This window comes from Triticum dicoccoides, chromosome 7A (assembly GCF_002162155.2).
Source record: "Triticum dicoccoides isolate Atlit2015 ecotype Zavitan chromosome 7A, WEW_v2.0, whole genome shotgun sequence".
Taxonomy (NCBI): Eukaryota; Viridiplantae; Streptophyta; class Magnoliopsida; order Poales; family Poaceae; genus Triticum; species Triticum dicoccoides.
In genome coordinates this window covers 97565177-97575131 of record NC_041392.1, presented here as the reverse complement: position 1 = coordinate 97575131, position 9955 = coordinate 97565177, and the positions used below count along the sequence as shown (strand labels likewise).

Below are 9955 nucleotides of genomic sequence, written 5' to 3'. Positions count from 1 at the left end.
GTACTCGCCTAAGTTTGAAAAAATCCTACCGAGTGGAGAGCAAGCCTAAGTTTGAAAAAATCCTACCGAGTGGAGAGCAATCCTCCCACTCGGGGGCTTAGCTGCAGTCCAGTACTCACCTAAGTTCTCTCACTCGGAGATTTAGCTGCAGTCTAGTACTCGCCTAAGTTTGAAAAAATCCTACCGAGTGGAGAGAAATCCTCCCACTCGGGGGCTTACCTGCAGTCCAATACTCGCCTAAGTTCTCTCACTCGGAGATTTAGCTGCAGTCCAGCACTCGCCTAAGTTTGAAAAATCCTACCGAGTGGAGAGCAATCCTCCCACTCGGGGGATTAGCTGCAGTCCAGTACTCGCCTAAGTTCGAAACATATCCCTATCCGCAAGGACGACGAGGTGCAGGTCGAATGCAACCTTCTCCTTCGGAGCTACGGCACAAGTACAACGTGCGCTTCATCCCTATCCACAAGGACGACGAGGTGCAGGTCGACTGCAACCTTCTCCTTCGGAGCTACGGCACAAGTACAATGTGCGCTCCATCCCTATCCGCAAGGACGACGAGGTGCATGTCGACTGCAACCTTCTCCTTCGGAGCTACGCCACAAGTACAATGTGCGTTTCATCCCTATCCGCAAAGATGACAAAGCGCAGATCGACTGGAGCTACCACTTCAGAGCTGCATCTCCAGCACAAAGACTATTCCGAGCAGTGAATAAAGTCCGTTCGAAGGCAAAACACAAGAATATTCGGAGATAAACCAAATTCGGATAAATCCTAAAGTTCCAAGCAGCAAATCAAAAGTATTCGGGCATCAAGCCCGAAGGAGTTTAACGGTTACAACAATCATTCGGCATTCCGAGGCAAATTTAAAGCAGATTCAAGTCTCGTAAGTTTGTTCACTCGGCAGGAGGAGGGCTGGCAGGCTCGACGAATGCGTCCAGGTCGATCCCATCCGCGATCCGAGTAGCGGCAGCGATGAAAGTCTCCATGAAGGACTGGAAGTCATGCTTTTTGGTGTTAGCAACTTTGATCGCAGCCAGCTTGTCTTCACGAGCCTCCTTGCAATGGACTCGCACCAAGGACAGCGCCACGTCAGCACCACACCGGGCGGAGGACTTCTTCCATTCTTGCACTCGGTCAGGGATCTCGTTCAGTCGAGCCATCAGGGATTCCAGGTCATTTTGAAGCGTCGCCCTTGGCCAAAGCGATGAGTCGATTCGGGAGACTACCTCCTTCAGGCGCACGAGGTAGCTTGTGGCGCTGGCGATACGAGACTCCAGTCGGAGCACGTTCATTGCAGTTTCATCACAAACTGGAGAAGCGATAGGGTCTAGACCCGTCTCGACCTTTCCAGTTTCCTCGTTGAAGTCTTGGCAGAATTCTGCAGCCAAAAATTAGTGAGTCGACCGAGCAGGATCCGTTCGCAAGCATCAACACAGTCGGTTTAAAAGAAATACCTTCCAGCGTGAGATAGAGCTTCTTGGCAAGAGTCCTCAGATAAGCTTCCGTGTCATTCCTCTTGCGGATCGCGGACTCCAGCTTTTCATTCAGGGCAACCTTATCCTTCTTCAGACTAGTCACTTCACAGTTAGATTCATTGAGGCAAGATTTCAGCATGTTCACCTCCCCTTCCAGCGTTCCGACTGAAGCAAGCTTTTGGTCTACGAGAGCAGTTTTATCTTGGGCTGCTTTTTGTGCGGCGGCGAGGTCCGAGTCCTTCTTCTCCAGAGCCAACTTCATTTTCTCTGCAAAAGAAGCAATCGAATCAGACAAGAGATCAAAGAAATATATTGAAAGACATTCAACAGGCAGTTACCTTCCATACCAGCAGCTTCGTCTTGAGCTTTCTTCAGATTCTACTGGGCCAATTCCAAGTCGAGGTTGAGTTGCCTCTGCTTCTCCTCAAGTTCAGCAAACTTGGAAATAAGAGTACAAGACTTCTGCAGAAGGCAAAAGACGGGTCAGTCAACAAGATCAAAGGTTGTTTACTTCCGAGTGAATAAAACCTAAAGAAGTTCGCTTAGACCCCAGCCAACTGCACACAGTCGACTTCGGTCTCGGAGGCTACACCCAGCGGGTGCACTTGGCGTGCCCCCGCTGATTAAGACCCAACTCGACCGGCCCGCCCGGGCCAAGTCAAAAAAAGCTCTTCAGACCCCAGTCGACTGCCAGTAGTCAACTGCGGTCTCGGGGACTACACCCAGTGGGTGCACTTGGCGTGCCCCCACCGGTTCAGATCCTACTCGACCGGTCCGCCCGAGTCGAGTGGAAGAAAAGAAAGGAAGGTAGAACTCAAACCCCAGTCGACTGCCAGCAGTCGACCGCGGTCTCGGGGACTATACCCAGTGGGTGCACTTAGCATGCCCCCACCGGTTCAGATCCTACTCGCCCAGACCGAGTGGAAGAACGCAACTACCAAAGACAACAAAACACCCAGTGGGTGCTCTGATTCGACGCAAACAACAGGAGATTGTGTAGAAGAAAATTTTTCGGGTAGCATATCCTCATAGAACAAGAGCAGTCGGAAAGTCTACTTACCTGGACATTGGCCCGAAGAGCAGCGCTGGCATCGTAGGCAGCCTGGCTATTCTCATGCACCGTCTTCACCTGCTCCATCATCACGTCAGCCTATCGGATGGCTTCTGCAGCCGCTTCCAACTGGTTGTCCGGGATGGGGTAGCTGGTGAAAAAGAGAGCAGAGGACCCAGGTGTGGCAGCTTGGAGCTCCGTGGTGTGGAGTTGGACGACTGAAGGAATCACCGGTGCAGTCGACGGTGCGGGGTGCTCACTCGACAAGGGTGCACCGAAGGTTACAAAGGCCCTGCCCGCATCTTCAGGTTGACGGACGGGTGTTGTTGTTGTTAGCCCTTGCTGAGACATCTTGCCAGCTGCTACATTCTTGCTCTTCCTGGGCTTAAGAGCCACATCTTCATCATCATCTGGAAGATCGATGACGTTGGGTGGAGCTGCAAGATAGATCATTCGACCCCAAGTGAACCACTAGAATGCAATCGACCAAGGAATTAAGAACAAGATCATAAGAGTTTCTACCTGGGTTAGAGGTAACCGCGTCTTCCATCTCCTCATCTCGGTACTGGAGAGAAAAGGTTCCCGACGTAGCAGCACTGCAAAGACCCGCATCCAGTCGGTTACATTCTGTTACTCGAGTCGACGAAAAGAACAAGTCAGATGATTACCCGGAGATAGTAGGGACGGTCACTTTGATCCTGGGCAAAGCCTTTGGCAGTTTGGAGGAGGTGGCTTTCGGTGCTTTCGGCGCTGGAGGCGGCACAACTTTGGGCTGCTTCGGAGCCTTCTCAATCAGCGTTGGGTAAGACGTCCTGGGATGCTTCGAAGACTGCCCAATCGGCGCGGCCACTAGGCCCGGAGCGCTCGTCGGGTCATGAGCGTGTTTGGATCTCTCCTCTCCCTGCGAGGAGGCGAGTCGACCTCTTCGTCATCAGTCGATTCGCCGCTCTCCTCGTCCTCCTCGGCATCCGAGTGCCCTTCGCCGCTCTCGCCCCCGCTCGCTCCTTCCTCGACGTCTTGCTCCTGCACTCCGTTGGGCATTGAGTACATGTCGATGAGGGCCTGAAAAGACAACGATCAAAAGAAATTCAGTCGACCATCAACAAGATGTCACACAGTGAATCAGAAAGATACTTGATAAAATAGAATCATACCTGCTCCGGCTGACGTGAGTGGTCGAATGGAATCACCCTCCTAGACCCCCGAGGGTTGTCTTTGTTGCTGGTGATTCCCATCAGCAACTTCTCCAAGGTGTCCTCGCTGACGTTCTCCGGGTGGATCCGAGTGGAGTCCTCGAGCCCAGAGTACATCCACATCGGATGATCACGTGCCTGAAGCGGTTGGATGCGTCGACCGAGAACGACCTCCAGCAGGTCCATCCTAGTCACCCCATCATGGACGAGTTGGACGACCCGCTCGACCAGCACCTTGACCTGCGCCTTCTCTTCTGGGACCATCTTCAGGGGGGAGGGCTTCTCCACTCGAGCCAAAGAAAAGGGAGGAAGTCCAGTCGACTGACCCGGGGTCAGCTGGTCCTTACAGTAAAACCAAGTCGACTGCCAACCCCGGGCCGAGTCAGGAAGGATCATTGGTAGGAAGGTGCTCTTGTTCCTCATCTGGATCCCCAGGCCCCCGCACATCTGGATCACGTGCGTCCTCTCATCACTCGGATTGGCCTTTTTGACCGACTGGGAGCAGCGGGTGAAGATGTGTTTGAAAAGACCCCAGTGCGGTCGACGGCCCAAGAAATTTTCACACATTGACACGAAAGCAGCCAGATAGACTATGGTGTTTGGTGTGAAATGGTGGAGCTGAGCCCCAAAGAAGTTCAAAAAGCTCCGGAAGAAAGGATGGGGAGACAGTGAGAATCCGCGATCTACGTGGGTGGCAAGGAGAACGCACTCACCCTCCCTTGGCTGCGGCTCGATCTCGTTCCCCGGGAGCCGTGCCGACTTGTGGGGGATCAGTCCCCCCTCCACCAGGTTGTTGAGGTTGTCCTGGCTGATCGTCAAGCGGATCCAGTTGCCCTGGATCCAGCCCGGCGGCAGGACGGATCTCGACGAGGATCCGCCCCGGCTGGTCCGCTTGCCCTTCGCCTTCGCGGTCGCCTTCTTCACGCGCTCCAGCGCCACCGTCTTCTCTTTCCCCATGGTGACGGATCGAGTTCGAGCGAGGGTCCAGCAAAGAGAGCAGAAGCGAGCGTGGCGGAGAGGTCGGAGGAAGAAGAAAAGAGAATGGGAGCGCACAGGGCAGAGGCCTGGTCCGGTGCCTTTTATAAGGCCGTTCCCCGAGTGACTGACTGGTGGATCCAGACGATCTAAACAAATCCCGCAACAGTCGCGCACGTAGTACGTGGCGAAAAAGGTGGCACGGAGATCGAGGAGACTTGCCTAATCTATCCCGATTACCACAGTCTCGCCCATCTGGCGCGCTTCCCGAAATTCGAATCCCGCAAAATCCGCGGAGAGCAGAGCAACTTGCCTGACTGAAAACACTCTCTACATTATCATTCAGAATTCTATCGTGAAAATTCACTCGGCAAAAACCAAGAATGGACCAAGGCGACCGAAAAAGGAGTCAACGTCGTCTCCTCAGTTCATTGTTCCAGAACAAGATATACTCATAGCACAAAGAATGAGTCGGAAGTGTTCCCAACTCCTTCCTCACTCAAACCCTGTACCTGGGGTAGGGTCATGGATATATCCAACATACCCTCCCCAAGGATATCTCTACAAAGAATCATAAGCAGTCGAAGAGAAACCATCATCCACTCGACCACCTTGAAGACACTCGACCACCAGAAGATGAGAAGCCCTTCACTCCGCAATGGTCGGGGTTTAAGTCATAGCTTTATGGACATTTATAGCACTTTACTTCGGACGTTACCAGTAACGCTCCTCCTCTATGAACATTGAACCATGTGTAACGGAGGGGAGCTGGGGTCCTGGTGCACTCTATATAAGCCACCCCCTCCTATGGGACAAGGGTTCGCACTTTCTGTAATTCACACGCATATATCCAGTCGACCGCCTCCGGGCTCCGAGACGTAGGGCTGTTACTTCCTCCGAGAAGGGCCTGAACTCGTAAAACTCGCGTGTACAACTCCTCCATAGCTAGGATCTTGCCTCTACATTCCTACCCCCCTATTCTACTGTCAGGCTTAGAACCACGACAGCAGCGGCAACGCATTGGCCTCCACGCCGGCCGCGCTTTCGGCCAGCGCCTGCGTGAGTCCAGGTCACCCGCGCCTCCTCCTCGAGCATGGAATCCTCGTACTACCACCAGTTGGCCTCCTCGAGGGCGGCCAAGTAGGCGTCCTCCTCCTTCACCACCACCAGTGGTCGTGGAGCAGCCGCTGCAACGGGTGGACCCAATCCCAGATGTTGTCGGGCCTCGTGTTCACTGGCGAACCAGGCATCCTAATACGGGGGAGTCCATTGCGTAGTCGGTGTGGGGGCGCAGCTCCGAATCTAGGGCATCACAGAAGCGATAGATCTACTCTATCCGCTTGCTAGCTGATTGTGCACCATTGGCACCAGCACCCTGTCGGGGTTTAGGTGTCAGCCGTGCGGCAAGTTCACATCCGGCCACGGCGTCGGGATGCCGTGCTGCCAGTGGTAGCGGCATCGATGGACGGAGAGATACACCGGCCGCACGTGTGTGCGTCGAGGTTGGCATGTCGGTGGCGGCCACATGGCAATGGTGAAGTTGGCCGCTCACGCTCCCGACTAGAACAACGCCTTGGGGTCGTGCTTGCCACCGCGGGCGAGCTTGCTGTAGAAACCCATGGGTGGTTAGGGCTTGCTGCTTGTCTCGAGGCGGACGCCTGCGTGAGCGTGAATATAGTGCATTCAAGTCAGAAATGTGTCGAGTCAGACACCAAGCGAACGCAAAATGGGAATATGTTGGCGCATTGGGCCAGCGTTTCTATCCGTTTACGGACCGAACCAAATGCGTCGGCGCGTTGGAGTTGGCCTTACATACACTTTACCGACCAGTGCAGGTCATAGAAAACTCAGATAAATCAAGTCATGGAGTACATTTGCGTGCAAATGTTCGACGGCGAGTAGATTTGCCTTCAAATGTTCGACCGAGAACAATATCTCTAACAATTTATACCGGATAATAAGATCTCTGATGAACGAGAGTGCGAAATGCAGATGACTCTGCTGAACGGAAGTACGAAATGCAGATAGCAACAGACAATCCATGGGAAAGAGATCTTAGCAGCGCATCCCCAAAACACATGTAGATCGATCGTCGGGCGGGGCATGGCAATTAGGTGGTCGCCGCCGGCGGCGGCGGGTGAGGGTGGAGCGGCACGATGAGCCGCGCCGGGTCGAGGTCTGGGTAGCGCGGAAGCGCGGCGCGCTTCATCTCCTCCATGCCGCGCTCGTACCCTCGCCGATCCCGCTCCGCCAGCGCGCGCGCGCGCTCGCGCTTCATGTCCTCCATGCCGCGCTCGTACCCCCGCCGCTCGCGCTCCGCCAGAGCGTGCGCGTGCTCCCTGCTCGACCCCCGCGCCGCCAGCTCGGCCTTCGCCTCGCGCAGCTCCGCCCGCAGCGCGTCCGCCTCGCGCTCGCGCGCCCGCAGCTTCTCCTCCAGCTCCAGAGCGCGGCCCAGCGAGAATGACACCTCGTTCGCCGCCTGCGCATCATTGCCATGTCGAATTGTCGATCGATCCAGAACAACGAAGCATGCAGGAACAATCCCCATAGAACAGGAGCTAATCTGACTTTGCATCTGCGCGTGCTCACCTGGAGCAGTGACACGTAGCTTGAAGCGACGACGTCGGCGGGCTTGGACGCGGCGAGCTCGCGCTCCCGCGACGGCGTAACGGTGCCCTGCAGCAGCAGCCTCGCCGCCTTCCAGTCACCGTCTTTGCCTGTCGCGGACGGCCGCTTGCAGGGGGCGGGGAAGCCCGGCGGCCCAGAGGGCTCCGAGGCCGAGCTCTCAAGCACGGTGGTCCGCCACCTTCCTTTTCTTCCCAAGCGACGGCGCGCAAGGCAGCACCTCGCAGTCCGGCTCGCTCTTCACCGTCACCTTCCCCGCCGACACGCACGCAGCCGCGGCCGCGGCCGTGGCTGCCTTCTCTGCCACGAGTACATAGGGATTCCAAATCACGGGTCAGTACAATGCAGCAGCTCGGAGAACTCCTTCGAGCACGCAGCAGCTTCTTCGCCATGTCCTTCTCCTTGCCGGTCAGCGTCTGATCCAAGGTGGAGGACCCGAAAGGCAGCCCCCACTCCACCGGGCACGGCCACGGCGCCGACGACGCCAAGAAGAAGAAATCCCCCTTCCAATCCCGGGCAAATCTGTTGCGCATCCGGGCAAAGAGCAGGCCGTGGTTGTCCTTGCCGCGGAAGCTGTAGAACCTGTGCGGTGGGAACAGGCACAGCGCGAAGAAGTGCCGGAACACGGGCAGCGACGGCTCCACGCCGGCAAAGTGGGAGAGCACGACGAAGCCCGCCAGGACGCGCCAGCCGTTGGGCAAGAGCTGGCTCGGGGCGAGCCCGAAGTGGTTGAGCACCGTGCCGAAGAAGGGGTGGAGGGGCAGGCGCATCCCCACGTTGAGCGAGTCGACGTACACGCAGACGGAGCCGGGCGGCGGCGGCGACCACGAGGCGAGGTTGCCGGCGAGGATTGGGGTGAAGCTGTCGGGGATGGAGTACTTGTTGCAGATCTTCTCCAGGGCTCCTCGGTTGCGCAGCCGCGAGGTGACCCGCTCGTGCGGCGCCGAGACGTCGTCGTCGCCGCCGCCGCCTCCATCGCGGGAGGGTTCCTCGAGGAGTTCGTCTGGTGACCAGAATCCCGAGCTCCAAGAACGAGCCATGGCGAGGCGGCTGGGGTTGTGTCGCGGTCGGACGGTGCTACTACTTCCTCCGTAAACTAATATATATACTCCGTATGAGCGTTTACATCACTACTACTCCCTCCGTTCGGAATTAGTTGTCGCAAAAATGGATGTATCTAGAATTGAAGGGAGTAGTAATCAATAAGACGGTAAGAAAGTGAAGGATCCATTTTTCGTTTGTACAAATTGTTCGTAGAAGATAAAAGGTTATGTAAAAAACTTACACGCGATGCAACCATCAGACACAAGGGAGGGCCTCGACGCCTACACCTAACACAATGAAAGGACGATGCAGTTCTTAGCACAAAAAATGGAAGTGTGTCGTACTCTCGTATGCATGTGAGCCATTCCAGAAAATGAAAAAAAAAATGAAACTCCATGGGCACTAGCACCCACAGTTTATTGATATAGAAGAAGCATCCCTCATGAGAATTCCAGAAATTCATCCCCGACGTGGATCGAACTCTGGTCGTTGGGTTTACAATCATGCGCCCCCAACCACTGGGCTATGCCCACGTCCTCAGCCATTCCAGAAAATGGACATGAGCAGTCTGGAGGCTGTAGAACTCGGCCAATTTCCACAGCTTTCGGCGGGGAAAACTTTCAATATGCGCCCGGGATTCAGTTTAAAGTGAAAAGGGTGTACGTTGCCGATTCATTGGCGAGCTGCATTTGCATGAGAGAGGGAGGAAGAGAGAGAGAGAGGGGAACATTTGCAACTTTGTTTTAGTTTTGGTTGTTGGGTAGGAAAAAACCAAGGCAATAAGGACATTTTCTTCTGTATATCTCTGTTTTTATATCTAGACGTGGTCCATGGATATGATACGATAGAAAGTCATCCAACGCTAATTACAAAGTATCCGGCTGGGAGGAGAAAAAGTAGTTGAGGACCATGATGTGGTGGGACATTTAAGGTTTTGTGTCCGGTTGGGAGGAGAGAGGGAAAATGGGGGACCATGCATGTGCGGCTAAAGAAGAAAGGGGCATGCATGTGATTGATCAAGTACATGTTTGAACTACGCAAAACTCCCCCCACATTTGCCTTCAAAATATTGAAATTTGGATGTCCGGACAGCTTCACAAACTGATACAGATCTTTATTAGTTTGCAAAAGTAAACAAATATGTCTGGCCGGACATATACCGTGTTTTGCGGGTTCCTTTGGAGATGACCTAAACCCCTAGGAGAGATTTTCCTGCAGACTGAGAGCATCTACAGTCGGACTTGACAAATTCGGCCCCTCAAATGCCCGCGGGCACTGACAGGGCACGTCTCAAATTAAACACTTTGCATCCATCTCTCTCATATTTCATCCCCTTGATCCATACAAAGCATGCAAAAAAAAAAATCCTACGTGCTACATCTATGTACTATCCTAACTACTCTTCGTTGTCAGAGATGTCCACGACAATGGTGCTGGGCGCCGGCTGGACAGGCGGGTAGAAGGGCTCCGGCTCATCCTCCTCCTGCTCGACCTCATCCATGTAGGCGAGCATCTCCACCTACTCTGCGGCCTATTCCGCCTTCATCTCCTGCCGGCTATGGAGTCTTGCCTTCTCAGCTGACTCCCACCGA

General features: G+C 54.7%; 1 pseudogene; it reads right to left on the bottom strand.

Annotated features, from left to right (window-relative positions):
- Positions 1–6804: 6804 nt before the first annotated feature.
- On the bottom strand, positions 6805–8359 carry LOC119333191 (annotated as a pseudogene).
- Positions 8360–9955: the final 1596 nt, after the last annotated feature.